The sequence below is a fragment of the Ochotona curzoniae genome, unplaced genomic scaffold (genome assembly GCF_017591425.1).
Source record: "Ochotona curzoniae isolate NIBS_2020 unplaced genomic scaffold, NIBS_Ocur_1.0 patch401, whole genome shotgun sequence".
Lineage (NCBI taxonomy): Eukaryota > Metazoa > Chordata > Mammalia > Lagomorpha > Ochotonidae > Ochotona > Ochotona curzoniae.
In genome coordinates, this window is record NW_024466975.1 from 364,188 (window position 1) to 383,732 (window position 19,545).

The following is a 19,545-nucleotide window of genomic DNA, read 5'->3' on the forward strand; positions in this document are numbered from 1 at the left end:
ATCACTCAGGATCATCACTGGCATTTTTCCAGTTGAGTCCTCTGAGAGGAGAATTATCAGAAGTCACAAACATTATTTAGGGTAACAAATATGTTTCAAGTATGACCATATTAAAACTAAACAATTTAAAACAATAAAAGACTAAGCATCTATTCAGCTTATGTGTCTGCAGGTCAGCTGGTAATTTCTCTGGTTTTAGTTGCTAACAGGTGTTATTTTGCAGGTCTTTGGATGATACAAGATGACCATGGTTTGAACAACTATAATAATTCACACTGCTCTGTACATCTCAATATCCAACAGGTTGACCCAGGCTTGCTCTTCTGTGTTGATAAGAAAGGACAATAGGATGAGCAGAAATATATAAATGCTTTTATAAGCCTCTTCAGGGGTCACATTTGCCAACACCCATTGGTAAAAACAAGTTTAAAAACTGATCCAAGCAACAAGGGAGTGAAACAAAGAAGTCAAGGTCAAAGTCATTTTGATGGGGCCCTACACGATGGCCTAGTGGCTAAACTCCTTGCCCGTGCTGGAATCCCATATGGGTACAAGTTCTTTTCTGGCTGCTCCACTTCCCTTATAGCACCCTGCTTGTGACCTGGAAAAGCAATAAAGAATGGTCCAAGGTCTTGGGACCCTGCCCCCATATAGGAGATCCTGAAGAAGCTCCTAGTACTGACTTCCTTTCAGCTCAGCTCCAGCCATTGTGGCCTCTAGGGGAGTGAACCAGCAGATGGAAGATCGTTCTGTCTCTCCCTTTTTCTGTAAATCTGACTTTAATTTTTTTTAAAAAAAAAAAAAGGCATTTTGATGATTTCCAAAGTTTTTAAGCAAAGTTTGTTTAGTACCATTTTAACTAATATTGACTAGTAGATACTCAAATTGATATCACTTTTATTTAATGAGAAAAACTAAAAGCAACAACTTCATACTTTATTTTCACTGATTTCCCAATTTAAAATTTCAGCTCCTAAGCTAATATTAAGATAGGCTCTATACAACTTATTCTTGTGTACTGACTGGTTATGAGTCAGTTATATCTCAAAAAAAAGTTTTAAAACAAAAAACTTCTATCCCATAAGCTTTGTTTTCACTCACAGAACTAGCTAACATTGAGCAAATACATAATGGATGACAGATCCAGAAATTTCATTATCACTGTATCATAGGAAGTATGAAGAATTTCAGCCCATATAACACTAGGAAACATTACTTTACTTTGTGTAACATCTTTGACTATGAAAAAAGAAAGTAAAAAGAATTGGTCTGAGGGTACTACATGAGAGGGTACCATAGAATAAGACGATCAAGAAGCTGATCCGGGAGCTCTGACAATTCAGTTTCTAACCATACAAAGCAAATGATCAATGGAGCAAATACACATGATGACTGTACCAGCTCCCAGAGTCAATCTTAAAGAGACCATACACATTATTTTAGAGACACCTGGAGTCATTTTCCAGTCTTTCCAATCACAAGCACTCATCCAGCAGAAGTAGGTGTGATTACTGGGCAGAATTCCTAAAGCCTGTGGCAAAGGAAATACTATCCTATAGCACTGCTCAACAATTATCCCCAAGAGTAATTAAAATAACCAGCAGAGTCGGTCTCCAAAAAGAGCCTTTAGCTGTTCCTTCATTTGACCCAGTGCCGACCGTGAGAGCTGCCAAAGCTGGCATGAACAACAGAGGAACAAGAAATAAAGACCAATAAAGCTCAATCTTGCATCCAAAGATATTAGAAAGTAAACAAAATGGTATGACAAGAACTATCTTAAGAATTACTCAACTAATGGAGAAAATTTCAAAATAGTGTAATGAAATCTTTTAAGTCCTTTTCACTTTTCCATACTTCTTTCCAATTTATTTCATAATAATTTTGTTTTAAAAAGCAAACTTGCCAACTACGATTTGTCTTTCATAAACAACAGTGATAACAGACAAGAATGCAACTTGCACTGGTTATTCTAGTGTTTCCATCAATCAAATTCTCTCACCTGAGGTTTTAGCAAGTATCCATTATTAGAGCAGTGATCCAAAACCATGAAACAGAGCAAAGTTAGTGGATCCATATGAGAATCAAGAACAGCATTGTGCCCTCATTACCACTGAGTTCTAAACAAACAATAGGCCCATGTTGACAGAACTTGCTAATTCTTCTCAATGGTAGCAGCTTGGATTTAACTCAAAATTTTCTTTAAAACTCTCTTAACTTTGACAGAGAGAGAAAGAGAAACAAAGCACTTGGACATCAGAAAATAAAACAGCCACATAAAAGAACAAGGAAAAGGTGAAGACCAAACCTCTTAAACACATTATCACTGCATACCCAGAATTTGACATATCAGCATCTCAAAAATCATGCATTGATTTAAATTGTCACATATTTAAAGGAACAGATAAGAAAAGAAGGTAAGCATGCTGTTTCTTTATGAAATTGCACCACTAACCATATCAGATATTTGAGCTAATCATAACATTTAGGTTAAACTATTTTTTATTGGATGGCAGGAAGTCAAACCTGGCTCAAATTACATTTGGGGACACACCCACTCGCCCAGATTTTCTTACACAAAATTATGACTAAAATTAGCCTGAAGGAGTGGCTCAGAGGAAAAGTGCTGTCATAATGACTTAATACATACAACAACATAATTGTGGGGTTTGAAAAATATGCTCTACTCTTTTGCTTTTATAAAGGGTACTAAGCATATGAACTGAATAAATATTTAAATCTCAGAACAAGTTTAATTCCAACTTTAGTGCAGGGGCTTTTTCCTCGTCAGTTAATGCTTTCTCTTATAATCAATATTTTCCCTAACCAATGATTTCAATACACTAAACTCTTAATCCTAATGACTGTACTGTAAATTTGCCAAAAATAGGCAAAGACAACTACCTAAGGTAATTGCACTGCTATGACAGATGCTTACAGAGGCAACTGCCATGCTTCACCAGCACATTTTTTATCAACATATTTTTTATTCCCAACTCTCCCTTTGCCCTCATCCAACAACAAAAACAACCAATCAACTATATTAGAATTGTGTTTAAAGTTCCTTAAGAATAAAAATATTTTTCTTCCTAGTAACAGTTTGAACATAAATTAGCTTAAATTGCATATGCCTCTAGGAGAGGTAATATCAAGAGTTCCTTTCACAATAAGATGTATATGATTATTGCCTATTTAAAATATTGAAATACTCTTGATTCCAAAATTAAAAATCAAAGTCATATAGGGAAAGTACAGAATAATTTCATTTTGAACACATGCAAAAATCTCTTAGATGTTGATTAACTCCATTGTATCAATGAAACCCCTTGAGAACAAGCTGCTTACATTTCATTTATGCTGCGTGGTTCTGTCAATACTACCACCCTCAAAGATTAAAAAGGAAAATTCTGAGCCCTGAGCAGTAGCCTAGTGGCTAAAGTCCTTGCCTTGCATGCACCAGGATCCCATATGGATGCTCATTCTTATCCTGACTGCCCCACTTCTCATCCAGATCCTTGCTTGTGACCTGGGAATGCAGTCCAGGACAACACAAGAACTTGGGGCCTTGCACCTGTGTGCAAGACCTGGAAGAAGCTCCTAACTCCTGGCTTTGGATCAGCTCATCTCTGGCTGTTGCAGTCACTTGGGTAGTGAATCAGTGGATGGAAAATCTTTCTCTCTGTATCTCCTTCTCTCTGTAAAATCTTTCCAATTAAAAAAAAAAGAAAAGAAAGAAAAATCTATGAACATCCAAATAGATGCAATGGGTATGAAAAAAACCAGTAATGGGTGCTACAGTGCAACTTGGGATATCTCATAAGCCTGGTTTTCAGTTTTGTCTCTGCATCTAATCCAACTTCCTGCTACTGCTCATTCTGGAAGGCAGCAACTGACGGCTCAAGCATTTGACTCTCTATGACCCAAAGGGCAACCTGAGTTGAGTTCTAGGCTGATGGCTCCTGGTTTCCACCTAGCCAAGCTTTAGATGCTGCAGGTCTTTGGGCAGTGAATTTTTGCAGATGAAAGTTCTCTCTGCCTTGCTCTCCTCCCTCACTTCCTCCCTTTCTCTCTTCCTCTAGCTACATCACCTCCTTTCAAATAAAAGAAAAATTGGGGACCAGCGCAAAAGGCCTAGTGGCTAAAGTCCTCGCCTTGCACACACCAGATTCCAATATGGGCACCAGTTCTAGTCCCAGCAGCCCTGCTTCCCATCCAGCTCCCTGCTTGTAGCATGAAAAAGCCTTGGAACCCTGCATCCATGTGGGAGATCCAAAAGAGGCTCCTGGCTCTTGGCTTTGAATTGGCTCAGCTCCAGCCATTGCCGTTACTTGGGCAATGAATTGATGAATGGAAGATCTTCCTCTCTGTCTTTCCACCTCTCTGTATATTTGATTTTCTAATAAAAATAAATAAATCTTGAGAGAAAAATTTGTAAAAAGTTTAGTTATATGCAAAATATTAGGATTTTCTACCAAGAAAAACGGGAACAAGGGTCTGTGTTGTGGTACAGTAGGTTAAGGCACCAGCTGCAATACTGCCATCTCATACCAGCGTTTACTCAAATTTTGGCTGCTCTGGTTCCAATCCAGCTCCCTGTTAATGCACCTGGAAAAGCAGCAAAAGGAGCCCAAGCACTGCCGTCCATGAGAACAGAGTCACTGGTACCTGGGTTTGGCCTCATCCAGCCCCAGGTATAGTGACTGTTTAAGGAGAGAACCAAAGAGGGAAAATCTATCTCTCTTTTTCTCTTTTTCTCCTTCATCTTTGAAACTCTGTCTTTCACATAAACAGATCTTCTAAAAAGGATGGGGGCAGAGGCAGGAGTGAAGAGAGGGGGTTAGACAGGAACAATGTTCTCCCTCAGAATGAGAAGACTCTTCAGGATAACTTCACATGGTATATCTTAAGAACTCTCTAAATTAAGGCCCAAATGTACAGAAAGGCCAAAATCACCTGTTTTCACTTTAGTAAACACGTGGAATCTAAAACAATTAAACTCAGAAGCAGAAAAGTAGCAATGGATGTTGTGAGCATCTGAGATGGAAAAAAAAAAGATGCTAGCCAAAATGTACCAAATTTCTTTTAGGCAACAGGAACAAAGAATTGATATTTAGGGTGGTTGCACTTAAGACACAAATTATAATGTCAGTGCATATATCATATTCATATAGCAATATAATTTTTCAAAATAAAGACATTCAAATTTAAAATTTTTAAGCTCATAAGCATATTTCAGAACACAAAAAATTAAGCCCAAATGGCAGTTCTTAATCAAAAAAGCTAAGAACATGCCAGACTTCCAAAAACATCAATATGGGTCACAGCAAGTTCTTTGTCTTTGAAAACATTTATCAGAGAAAAAAATGCAACAACATCACATGCTCCAATTACAATTGCAGTAAGTTTTTCTATAAAGATTCATTTATTTATTTGAAAGGCAGAGTTGCAAATGGAGAGTGAGAGAGAGACAGAGAGTGACAGAGATCTACCATCTGATAGTTTACTCCCCAAATGACTACTTCAGCCAGGGCTGGGCCATCTTAAGACCATCGCACTTCTGCCTGATGCTGTGGTGCAATGGGTGGAGGCACCGCAGTGACAGCTAATCTCACATGGGCACATGTTCAGGTCCTGGCTGATCTGCTTTCAGTCTAACTCCATTTTAGTGGCCTGGGAAGAGCCCTGAAAGATGCTCCAAATGTTTGGGCCCCTATTACCTACATGGAAGACCAGGAAGAAGTTTCTGTCTCCTGGCTTCAGCCTGGTCACATTGTCGTCATTTGTGTGAGTGTGAGTGTGTCTGTGTGTCTGTGTGTGTATTAGCTGTAACATTCAGAGACATAAATAAATCTTTTCTAAAAACCACCCTTCAGGGCCCAGTGCAGTAACCCAGCAGCTAAAGTCCTCGCCTTGCAAATGCCGGAACCCCATATGAGTGCCAATTCGTGTCCCAGCTGCCCTGCTTCCATCCAGCTCCCTGCTTGTGGCCTGAGAAAGCAATGGAGGATGGCCCAAAGCCTTAGGACCCCACACCCGCATGGGAGACCTTGAGGAGACTCTGGGTTCCTGGTTTTGGATTGGCTCAGTTCCAGCTGCTGCAGCCACTTGGGGAATGAATCAATGGATGGAAGATCTTTCTGTCTCTCCTCCTCTCTGTATATCTGACTTTCCAATAAAAATTCATACATCTTTAAAAAAAATCACATTTCAGATTTTCCTTGTTAAAAAAAGAAAATTCAACTGAGAATATATGTCCTTAATATGAAGGGTAGAATTTTTATTAAACTTATCTTAAGCAATTTAATGTTACAACTAAACGTCCAGCAGATATCTAAGATGCTGATCAGAAATCGACCTGGTCTTTACATGTCAAGCACGATGAAAATACAAAAGAAGGAAATCTAAAAGAATCTACTACCCCCTTTAAGAGTGATTTATCAAAATCAAATAGTATTATTTAGCAATACTTGAATAATAATTTTTCCTAAGCCAATTTTTTCCAGGCAATAACATCCATTTCTGCTTTGCTCCCTAAACTAGTGAGAAGATCTCTAATTTGAAGCAAATTTATTAAAGTTACTCTTAAGTAGTATTATATATTAATGAATAGGATTAACATATGAAAATGTTACAAGCAATGGGTATCTCTTTAGCATGTAGACAGATAAAGTACTGCTCTAACTTCTGTTGAAGCTGGACATCTATCAAAAATATCACACTACAATAGACAAGCAAATATTAGAAATATAAGCAAATTTCACCTGTGAAGAATAAAAACTATACTTTTAAACTAAGGAGAAATCCATAAATTTGTTCCATTTTCAAAATAACAAAAATAAAATCAGAAATTTATCTAGTTATACATCTCATTTGCATTTTATTATTTGAAAAATTAAATTTTTTTTTAAGATTTATTTCTATTATTTTTTTATTGGAAAGGCAGATATACAGAGAGGAGAGACAGAAAGGAAGATCTTCCGTCCGATGATTCACTCCCCAAGTGAGCTGCAATGGCCGATGCTATGCCGATCCAAAGCCAGGAGCCTCTTCCAGGTCTCCCGCACGGGTGCAGGGTCCCAAAGCTTTGGGCCGTCCTCAACTGCTTTCCCAGGCCACAGGCAGGGAGCTGGAAGGGAAGCGGGGCTGCCGGGATAGAACCGGCACCCATATGGGATCCCGGGGCATGCAAAGCAAGGACCTTAACCACTTGCGCCACCTTGCCGGGCCCGACAAATTAAAAATTTTTAACTGCACTTGTTTAAATAGTAACTAGTTTTTTGCTATCATTCAATACTCTTGCACACGTAAGGATGAAAATTGTAAACTGTATGCATTAAATGAGTAAATACACATGAAACACTTTTGGCTGTCAAGAAATTTTTTACAAAATTTAAAAATAATTTTAATCAAAACATAAATTTATGAAAGTCAGTGTTGTGATGCAATGGGTGAGGGTGAGGGTGCTGCTTTGGAGTGCCAGTTGAGGCTAACTGCTCTGTTTCTGATCCAGAATCCAGCTAATACACCTGGAAAAGCAGCAAATACTGCTCCATGTGCCTGGGTCTCTGCAGCTCGTGAGGATTTGATGCAGTTCCAGGTTCCAGGCATCAGCCTAGCGCACCATAGACCTCTGTAGCCACATGGGAAATGAATCAGCAGTTGGAAAAACTCTCTCCCACTCTCATTCTGCCTTTCAAATAAATCAGCAAATCTTTTTAAAAATGGAATTAATAGGTCCACACAAATAAAAAGCCTTGGCTTTGAACTCAGCTACACTTTGTACCAAAATAACCTAACTACATATTGGTCTCTTGTCAACTCACACAGGCAGGTTTTCAGCTTTAGGGACAAAGATTATGGTCTAAAACTCCAGGTTAGTAACCTCAGTAAAAAGACAATACCTCTTTCCAATTAATTTAAGCAGAATGTCTAGGTTTGAGCCTCATTAGCCTGGCTTAGATAACATAAATATTTCTAACCCAATCACTATATCCAGGTTTATTCATAAACTCCCTAGACGTTGGAATGTAAAGGCAGGCTCCATTACAACAATATGTAACAAAAAAGAAAGTTTGCTTCCCAAAAGAAAACCAGGAAAAAAAATGCTGCACAGGGGAAAAGAGTCATCAGTATGATTCGTAAGAGTTGCTTTTCCAGTAATTACTATAGTGAGGTAACTTTACCGGGAAAAAACATGCAAACTAATCACTGTGATAGCAGTTGAACAGTAAAGATTTCTTTGAATTGTTTCTAGCAGTTCCAAATGAAGGACAGAAACTATGAATACATCAGTTCTTAAGGCAGGAGAGAACAAAAGGATCCTTCTTTTGATACAACTGAAGGTCCATTCCATTACTTCAAAGACAGCTATTCGAAAGTACATACTCTTCATCCTCGCATTTAACCACTGGTAACTTTAAATTCTTAGAATACTTGGAAAGACTTCCACAAGCCTATCTTAAGATATCATCTCAACAAATTTCTATTCATAGGTCCCCAAGCACCACAAAAGCTGTTTAAATGATAGCTATAAAAAATGTTTCTCTATAAGGTCAAGTAAAACATCTTTATTTTCAATGAGTATCCTACATAAGTGCAGTTATTTATCTTCATTTTATACTAAAAAAAGGTCTACACTTTAAAATGACATGAAAGGACAATGTATTAAATTACTGGTCACTTTAATCTTGAGTTGAATATGGTCATCCAAACCTTTCCTCTAGGAAGGGCTATATATGAGGAAACAGAAAGATAGTATAAACAAAGCCTGGACAGAGAAGAAAAACACTAAAGGAAGGAAGAAATGGCTGAAACACCAAAAGCAGTAATCATAATATTCACTGTTGTCAAATCCATTCACACAATCATTTTATGCATATTTTTAACATTCATTTATTTTCACTAAAAGGCAAATAAGGAGAAAAACTCCCTCTCCTTCCTTCAATCTTCATGTTCTGCAGCAACCAGGGTTGGGCCAGATAAAAGCTAGGAGCCTAGAGACCTATCCAGAACCCAACCACTTCAACAACCACCTACTGGTTCCCATGATGTGTATTAGCAGGAATCTGGGTAGAAAATGGAGCCAGGACTCAGAATGGGCACTTTGATGCATAATGTGGGTGTTTCAACTAGTATGTTAACCACTGAGCCAAACACTGACCACATTATCCATATATTTAAAGCTCTAACGATAAGCAAGGAACATTGCATAACCTGCATTCCTCCAATCAGATGAAAGGAGAATGAATAGTAACACTGAGAGTTACTCGCTTATTTATTCTTCCTTCTGCCTCCACAAGCTATTGATACTATTCAGGTCAAAACAGAAAATACTGCTCACATTTTGAAAAAAAATATTTCAATCCATTTATCTAAATTCAAGAAGCTACTTTTTGCCTAACTCGCAGGATAGTAGAGCAACAATAAAAGTACATAAAACGTATAAGAAAAGGTGAGATGGCTCAATTGGTTAATATTCCTCTTGCAAGTGCTGGAATCCCAATGCGGCAACAGGTTGTGTCTCAGCTGCTTTACTTCCCCTCCAGATCTCTGTTTGTGGCCTGGGAAAGCAGTAGAGGATGGCCTAAAGCCTTGGAACCCTGCACACACCCTGCTCCTTGCTCCTGGCTTCAGTCAGCTCAGCTCTGGCCTTTGTAGCCACTTGAGGAATGAACCAGCAAATGTAAGATCTTTCTGTCTCTGCTTCGTTCTGTAAAACTGCTTTTCCAAGAAAAATAAATCTTTCAAAAAAAGAATACATAAGAAAAGCTGAATGTAAATACAAAAGAAGTTTCCCACATCTTTTGTCTTTTTCTTTTTTTTTTTTTAAGATTTATTTATTTATTGGAAAGTCAGATATACAGAGAGGAGGAGAGATAGAGAGGAAGATCTTCCATCTGATGATTCACTCCCCAAGTGAGCGCAACGGCTGATGCTATGCCAATCCGAAGCCAGGATCCAGGAACTTCTTCCGGGTATCCCACATGGGTGCAGGGTCCCAAAGCTTTGGGTCGTCCTCGACTGCTTTCCCAGGCCACAACAGGGAGCTGGATGGGAAGTGGAGCTGCCAGGATTAGAACTGGCGCCCCTATGGGATCCTGGTGCGTTCAAGGCGAGGACTTTAGCCACTAGGCCACGCCACCAGGCCCAAGTTTTCCACATCTAATTGGAAGTATGTTTTAATGTTTGAAGGATAAGAGATGTAAATCACATACTTAATTGGGCAAGCAAAATCTATAAATTCTGACCACAAAAATAGCTGAGTTTCTACAAAGACCTTCATTACTTAGTGATCAGCAAATAAAATATATACCATACGCACAAATGTATCATGGACTATACACACAAGCAGAATAAATGATCAATTGTGATGGATACCAGCAAATCTCAGTATTACCAAGCAGTCTAAAAAGTATGGCATTTGTCAAAATAATAGCAAAGAAAATCTAAAAGCAAGAAAATAAATGAATAAAAATCCCTCTGAATATATCAATTTCTGGGTTAAAAGAATAAAGGCATAAGGAAAACTAGTGGGATTTGGGATTCTGGATAGTTCTTTGATTTTTCAAATACTCAAATTTTAGCATATGAGACTTCAAGGGTATGTGAACACGTATCTTCTTCACTAGCCTACCTTTCCCTGCACAAAGAACAAGATCACAGAGCTTACCCCATAAGGCATTGTTCACCACAGCAGGAACATGTAGCACTGGAGGCAATCCAGCTGTCACATGTACTGTGGTCAGCTGGAAAAATCCACCCATACATTTAGATACATCAGCGGATTACTAATTAACAACAGAACTGATGCAGCATATAAACGTATGTCCAGAAGAGAGCCTTTTCCTAAACTTCCTGTTGTAAAACACCAGCATTACATTTTATCTAAGGAAATGTAAAACTACAGATAGGTAAAGAATATTCCAAGATTTCTCCACTTCCTCTGGGACTATAAAAATCATTTATTCTAAACCCTAGGTTGATTTTCAAGTATGACATTTTAGAGGATGCTACTGCCTTCCAATATGTCAGATTTGGGAAAACTGAGATTATCTGATGATACTTGGAAACGACTGATGCCTAATTTGTACCACCTACAAAAGTCTAAAAGTTTCCCCAGATTTTTTTTAAATCAAGGTTTCCTCATTTAAACAAGTTCCCAAATACTCTCAGAATTTGGGACTTTGAGAGTCTGCAACACTAAATCATTCAAAACAGTGTCTTTCAAGAATCTTCTTTCTGTTAACATTTCCTATACTTGTAGTCAGTGACTCAACTACTCATTTAAAAGCAATTTATGAAGTATTAACATAAGCCAATCACTATAAATGACATGGAAGCAGAGCCTTTTTTTTCTCAGCTTAGGAGACAGGGCTCAATCACAAAACATTCTAATAGTTCAACATAAAGCTAATAACAAGTACTTAACATCTGAGGTAGCAATCAGACAGGCAGATTGGAAGAAATGGAAACAAAGATACTACAGAAAAGAATATCTTCTATCTCCCATTCTGAACCATAGAGTAGAAAGAGGAGTCAGAATTGCTTTTAACTCTGATTTACCTTCATGCCAAACCAATTCAACTACCGTAAAACTAGACCTCTGGGGAAAGTCAAAGTACTATCCAGCTCAAAGAAAGAAAGTTAGTTGCTTTAGCTCAGAAGGAACTAAGCAACAACATACAAAGTTGAGGATTCCAAATGTGATTTTTTAAAAAATCTATATACTGACACTTTGAGGCTGTGAACAAAAAAGTTAGTGGCAAACTATTTGCTTTGGATTATTTTCAGACTATAACTGAATTGCCTCTGAGTAATCCACACTACTGACCAATCCCATCAATGGATGGTATATTGTTATTTTCTATCTGAAAAGATCAGAAAGAATGCGACTAATTCAGAAAAAAAAAATCACAATTTCCACTGAAGTAACAGAAGAGGTTGGGAAGTTCCTTGACAGACAATTACAAAGCACTAGCCCTCAAATCTCCCCCCACCCCGGATACCCACCAGTCAGCTCAGGCTTCTGCCTGACAGATGATGCCACAGGAATTCTCTTCTCCAATTGGACCAACATCTACACTAAAAAACAGAGAGATGCGTAACAGGGTAAGAACCAGAATGCAGTGGAGCAATGTAAGAGAAGGGAATACATTTACTACAAATTTACAATGGCAAAATTTGCAAAACAATATTTTATTTTTTAAAAAAATATTTATTCATTAATTTTTTTTGGAAAGGCAGATATACAGAAAGAGACAGAGAAAGATCTTCTGTCTGCTGGTTCATTTCCCAAGTGACTGGATCAGCCAGAACTAAGCCTATCTAAAGCTAGGAGCCAGGAATCTCCTCCAGTTCTCCCATATGGGTGCAGGGTCCCAAGGCTTTGGGCCATCCTCTACTTCTTTTCCAGGCCACAAGCAGGGAGCTGGATGTAAGTGAAGCAGCTGAGACAAGAACTGTTGACCATATGGGATCCTGGCACATGCAAGGTGAGAATTTAGCCACTAGGCTATCATACCAGGCCCATGAAATCCATTTTAAAAGAGATTTCTAACTCTCACATTTTAAAAATGTTAGATGTGCCAGGTCAGGCATTTGACACAGTGTTTAAGATACTACTGATATAAGGGTTTGAGTTCTAACTCCACTTTCAATTCTAGCTTCCTGCCAATAGGCACCATTAAAGCTAACAAATCATGAGGCAAGTACTTGGTTCCTGCCACTCACTTGAGAGCTGTAGACTGAATTCCTGGCTCCTGCTTCAACCTGATCCAGGCCTGGATGTGTTAGACTTCAGGAAGTAAAGCAGTAGATGGATCTCTCTCTCTCTCTCTCTATTTCTCTCCCATCCTTTTAAATCAAGTGTTTTCTAAAAAAAAAAAAATTACATGCCCCATTTTATGCTTAAATGCAAATATATAACCTAAAATTGCAAAATGTACCCAGGGAACATAATCTCTATAATCTTTCACAGATACAGTATAAACAAATTATCAACAAATTGAATGTAATCAATTTCTTCATGCAAAGTGGCCCCCATTTCCATAACTCTGTTAGTATATAATTTTAAAGTTCTTGGGCCATTTTAAGTAAGCTTTCTTTGTTGACTCTCACTTGGTAAAATATCTTGAAATCTTCTTTAAGTAAACTATAATATTCCCAATGCCATAACTTAAAAAGTATGAGAAAATTATCCAATATGGTCCTTTTCCTAGATAATTAATACAGGTACTCCTTGCGCATCCATATTATTGTGAATGTTGAGAGTCTTCCCTTTATTACATTATATTCATAGACATGAAAAGTGTATTTTGCCTTCCCCTTACACTACCTTATGCTATGAATGTTATTAAAATTGATAGAAAAAATGCAGAGATCATGCTAATGAGGACAGAGAAAATTTGGTCTCAAACACTCATAAAGTAGAAAGTACTCTCTCATTTTCAGATAAAAATCAATAACATAAGTAATTATAAACTGGTAACATGAGTCTATCAGTAGTTAATTTTCTTCAGCTTACCAATACTGTAATAATCAAAATATAACAATAGAAGAAAAGATTTGTTAACTATGCATCTGCGAAAGTATCAATATGCAGAATATGCTAGGAGCTCCAGAAAGTTAATGCCAACAGTTCTTTTTAAAAATGAGCTGGAGAAAACAAATTGGAGGTGGGGGAACACTTGAAGAAGGGATATGGAAAATCCCAGAGCCTATGGAATTTAAAATAAAATAGAGGGGAAAAAAAGAGTGCTCAAGGTGATCAATTGTGCTAAAAAGAAAAAAAGAAGTAGAGGAAAAAATAGAAATGAGCAAACAATATGAACAGGCATTTTTCAAAGGCTGAAATACAGATGGTCAACCAACATAAAAATGCTCATGATAATTAGCAATCAAGGAAACAAATAAAAAACCACAATGAGGTTTTATCTCATCCCAGTTACAATACAGTTACTATCCAAAATACAAAAAATATCAAATGTTGGTGAAAATATGGAGAAAAGGCTATCCTTAGGCACAACTGGTAGGAAAGTGACCCAACATAATGATTTTGAATGGCAGTACAGAGAATCCTCAGAAATCTAAAAAATAGATCTAATCTATGTAGCCAGCCATGCCTTTCCTGGGTATAAACAAAAAGGATATGAAATCAGCACATGAAAGAGTTATCTATAACCTCATGTTTATAGCAGCCCATTTCATAATAGCTAAGATAAACAATCAGCCCATATGCCCATTAAGTAATGATTGTTTAAAGAGAACATGATGTATACATATGTTATATCTACATGATGAAATAACACTTGGTCATAAAAAAATGAAATCCTGTTATTTGCAAGAAATAGATGCAAGTGAAGACCATTATGCTTAGTGAAATAAACCAGACCCAAAAAGATAAATGTTATGTCACCTTTGGTTTTTCTCTAATACAGAGAGAACAATAACAACAAAAATCTAATGTGTAAGAGTTAAACTGACATCTTAAGATTTGATTACTGTCTATAGTCCTTGGTCATATTATGTGGAACAGAGGTCCTTTTTGTTTGTTTGCTTGTTTGGCTTGTTGAATACAATATTCAGTGAAGTATTAATCCTTTGATTATAATACATATCAAAAAACTACATGCAAATATACTAATACACATGCAAAAAAACTAAAAGCAAAAAAAGAAAAGAAGGAAGGAGGAGGAACAGAAGCATCCTTATGTCCTTAGAATTGGATTTTTGAAATACAACAAGTCGGGCCCGGCGCAGTGGCACAAGTGGTTAGGGTCCTCGCCTTGCACGCCCGGGATCCCATATGGGCGCCAGTTCTATCCCGGCGGCCCTGCTTCCCTTCCAGCTTCCTGCCTGTGGCCCAGGAAAGCAGTCAAGGACGGCCCAAAGCTTTGGGACCCTGCACCCGCGTGGGAGACCCGGAAGAGGCTCCTGGCTTTGGATCGGCATAGCATCGGCTGTTGAGCTCACTTGGGGAGTGAATCATCGGACAGAAGATCTTCCTCTCTGTATATCCGTCTTTCCAATAAAAAAATAATAAAAATAAATCTTTAAAAATAAAAAAGAAATACAACAAGTCTGTTCTATAGTAATAAAAAATAAATTTAAATTTTTTTTTTAAAAAGTCAAATGCAGCAGAGTCCAAATACACTATGAGATATCGAGTTAAGATCAATACTTTTTATTTTGAGAACATGGGACTAAGCAGGTAATTATAGCACTACAAGGTAGCTGTCTGCTTAAACAAACACCATTGAATGTTTCTACTGTCAAAGCAGAACAGGAGTGTAACAATTAGCCTTAAGAAAAGTGCATCAGGAAGAAGTGACAAATGTCTAGCCTGAGGCAAACATCAATTTGGCAGACTTTACCAAATATATCTAGTAGTAGATATCCTTGCCTCTCCACTTATTCCTGCAGGACTAAAAGAGGAAAATGTGGCAGACAAAAAGTGGGAGGCACAAAGAAAATAAGGGGAGGGAGAGAACCTGGATCCCAGGCTTCAAATAGTTAAGCACAGGCCACTTTCAACCAATACAAACAGTTAAACAGAAATTGTTTTACAAGCTGGCACCCGCTCACATAATGAGATGCATTGTCAGTTCCCACTAAGTGAAATATTTGTGTTGCCATGCAGCTAAACAAATCCCTTTTTTTCACTTTCACTTAAGACAGCCTCCTACTCTTATTTCTCTAAACAGCAGAGGCAGGCGTACGGATAACATGGAGTCTGGGCAGTATGTCTCCTGCTGCCCCACAAGGAGAGTATTTATGTTAAGATTCCATGTTCAATGGGAATTATAGAAACTCCATGCATTTAGAGTCGATACAAAATTTCTACTATTTAAATATCTGCACTTACCTAACAATGTAACAAGCCACAGAATGAAATATTACAGGAGTATTAAAATCACTAAACATTCAAGAGTGTGTCAACATTTTTTTTCATTTCATTTGCACATTACTATTCATAATGCTATGGAGATCTCCTATATAAAATATGATGAATTCACAAGTATGATTATCAAATTTATGGTGTGTGATCCCTATACCACACATTATGGTTTTGCAGCTTGTTTGCCCTAAAGTAACAAAAATTTGCATAGAGTTTAAATGAGTATGGTCTATACAAACTATAGTTAAAATATTATTACAGTTACGTGCTTTTTGATATAAACCACTAAAACATATTTCTTTCTTCTTTAGGGCAATATTTTACTACAATTAAATGAAAAAGCTTAGCTTTGCTATTTCTCTGAAAACAAAATCATGACTGAAAGAGAAGCAGTTCAAGAATTGGACCTGAAAAATCATAGAAGTTTTAAAAATGAAAGTTGGAAAAACTCAAAGGTTAACTATTTATCTTCTTTCATCTCTAAAATAAGAGAATTGTTTCTGTGAAAAATAAAGAGAAAAAAATTTCCCAAATTTCTGCCATCTAGATAATAATGATGAAAAAGCTGTTGCTGGGGTGGGTGGGAGACTGGGTGGGGCTTCTCCCTCAATATCCCCCTTTACCTCAGATTCATGAAGGAAACAATATGGAAATAATAGTCTTACCCACTTCCCTATAGCCCTTGAACCTTTTTACCATAATTAACTATGCAAAGATTGTCAAAAATATAATAAAAAAAGAAAAAAGAAAAAGCTGTTGCTGGATTTTTCTTGTCCTTAAGCTGCTGTTCAGAGCAAGCTGGTATTTTTAGACCTCATTTCCAGAGCCACTCCCATATTTGCTATCATCACCATGACAATAGTCAATCTCCACCTGCCTAACTTAATATAAGGCTGCCTGCACCTTTTTTTTTCCAGAGTTCAAAATCAGAAAACATTCCAAAGAGCAACTGTCTTTAAGAAAAAATCCTTCAATTAAAAAGGAAGAGGGACAAAATGGATCTTCACACCTCTTTTCTAAGATTTCGTAAGGTGAATCAAACTCAAAAATAATTTTACAATTCTGTTTTTAATATATTCTTGGAAATACATTTGACCTTGAATAGGGTACAATTGACAGTTGTCACCAAAGTAATTGTTCTCTTCTTACTCTGACCTTTTTAAACTCTTGCTCCAGTGAAAAGTTAAACCATGCTTGAAATAAAACAAACAAGACAAGACAAAAGAATAAAGACGACTCTCTAGGATGAATATAAATTGAAGGAAAGGTCAAAAAAATGGCTGAGACTGTGTTACAATTATTAAGATTTTTCAAAGAAAGGTACTTTCTTCTTGCCTAATTCTGGATTATGTTTGCTTTCCATGAGTATTTAAAGAATACTCTGTAAACCCTTCCAACTTGAAACAAAAGCAGCAGACTACATTTTCCAAAAGGAAGTCTAAAATAAGCGAAAATGTGTATTCCTTTCCATTCTCATAAAATTTCAACATTGAAGCTGACATTCAAGGATGACTGGCTTTTGTGGCAAAGGGGTATGTTCAATCCAGTTCCCCAAACACATCAAGCACCTCTAGGCAGATCACTGCATGGTCTAACACTAACCTCATCTAGAAACAACTGGGAAAAGAAGGTAGATAAAAGGCAACCATGATTCTAGAAGATTTCTCATAGAATAGGCTTGCCTAAAAATCATTTCTCTCTCATGTTTTAATTCCTGGATTATCATCACTAAAGTGAGTGAAAATTAATTCAATTATTATATTGCATTCTTGATCTCTAGAATATTACAAAAGTCCATTGCTTATTAATAGGTAATAAATCCTTCAGTCCAATCACCTCTTAAAACAAAAATGTTCAGCTTGTCGCAGACTTACATCGGGGTTATTTATCAATGGTATCCATAAGTGGTTGAGACAAAACAACCCAAGGACGTTATGTCTTTCAAGCTCAGCAGCACTTAGCAGATTTCTGGGCCTCCAAGGCCTAACAGATTTAACCAAGACTTTTCACACAATCAGGTAGAAAGGATCAAGCTAGTCAGCAGATGTTTTATTCAGATAACAAAGAGAATATTTTAGTGACAATGTGAGAAAAAAAAAACAGTAAACTTGATACAAACCCATTGAACCATATCTTCCATTTGGCCCTGCAGAATTCAACCTCAAACTTCACAGGAACATTATCTCTATTCTTGAACAGATACAAAGACAATAGTACATATGTACTTTATAAGTACAACAAAATAAAATATTTGGAGGAAATGAGCACATCACTTTTAAGCAAGATAAAATGGCTGAACTCTCTCTAAAGACTTAAGAAAAACAATAACAACTAATATTCTAGTCTCATAGAAGGGAAAAAAATGAAGTTGGAAGATTCACGCAATGCTTCTGTATCTGGTTACCACTGACATCAAGCACATCTTATTTCATTGCCTAAGCTATTAAGAATACACAAATAAGAAACAGTTATTAATATTCTAAACCTTTCTAATCAGTACATCTAAAATAATAAAAGTTCTATCATATAAACAAAGTTAACTTTCACATTTGTCAGTCATTTCCGTTCCTGTGTGTGATCCTTCATGATTGCCCATTACTTCAACTAAACTTGCTCAAAAAGAGCCAAAATAATGTTGGAGAGAACCCTTTCTTACTTAAGAACCAAGGAAAAGTGTAGTTTTGACTAGGAATCAAGGACAGCATGACCATTCTTGCTCTTTTCAGAGACGAAGTTTAAAGAAAGTAGAATATTACCTGGTAAACTTCAGCCACATTTCAACTTTTTTTTTAAAAAAAGTAAAGCTGAGGATAAAGAAAGTTTACAAAAACATCGCTAAGCATTGGAGTAGGAATTATTAGAGCCAGCTTAGAGCCAACTTGCTTTCCAACCATCTGCATCAAATATTCTTCATTAACACAGAACCATATGGAAAATGAGCTAGCAATTAGCATAGCTTCTGCACGTGCCTCTAATACAGCAAATTCCAAAATTTTAGTGAAACTTTTAAACTACTTCTATGCTGCTTCTATGTAGCATCTGGCAGCACTCCCTGGACTTGACTCATCTTCCAAAGTGTCATTTCAAGTTATTACCACATTATTGAAATAAGATATAAAAAAAGGTTTATTTTTATCACTTTCTTTGCAATTGACATCAGTCATTAAACAATCCTCAGTACATTGAAATAATTAGCATCTCAGATGACAACAAATAACTACATGATAAGTCACATTAGTAGCTTTTAAATTTAGCAGTTTGTGTCTCTTAACAATGGACATAAACTGTTACAATGAATGATGTTAACAGGCAGACCTGTTTTTGAACCCCCAGAAACTTTTATACAGTGATCTCAATAAAGAACTAGCATAAAATAATTTCATTATTGTTCTTATCAACATCAGATTACAGATAGGACATCATGTCAGACAGCACTAGTGAAACAAAAAAATAATGGTCCTCAGTAGCCTTAAAATCCACATGGGGAGATTAAACACATGCATAAAATAACTTGGAAAAAAATAAAAGGAGCAACAATATCTTGAAGAGTCACTTCTTTTCCCCTATACCTTCATACAGTTCATTCATTCTAGAAAGATGCCCAGCTGATAGATCAGGAAAGTCACAAATCTAGTCATCAACTCTGCTCACTA

The 19,545-nt window shown here is 36.9% G+C and overlaps 1 long non-coding RNA gene across 1 annotated transcript in view; it reads right to left on the reverse strand.

Annotated features, from left to right (window-relative positions):
* Positions 1-18,011: 18,011 nt before the first annotated feature.
* Positions 18,012-19,545, reverse strand: part of LOC121167619 — a 135,301-nt gene continuing 133,767 nt past the window's right edge. Inside the window, exon 4 of the long non-coding RNA XR_005885604.1 lies at positions 18,012-18,082. This is a non-coding gene — a long non-coding RNA (uncharacterized LOC121167619). The remainder of the gene's footprint in view (positions 18,083-19,545) is intronic.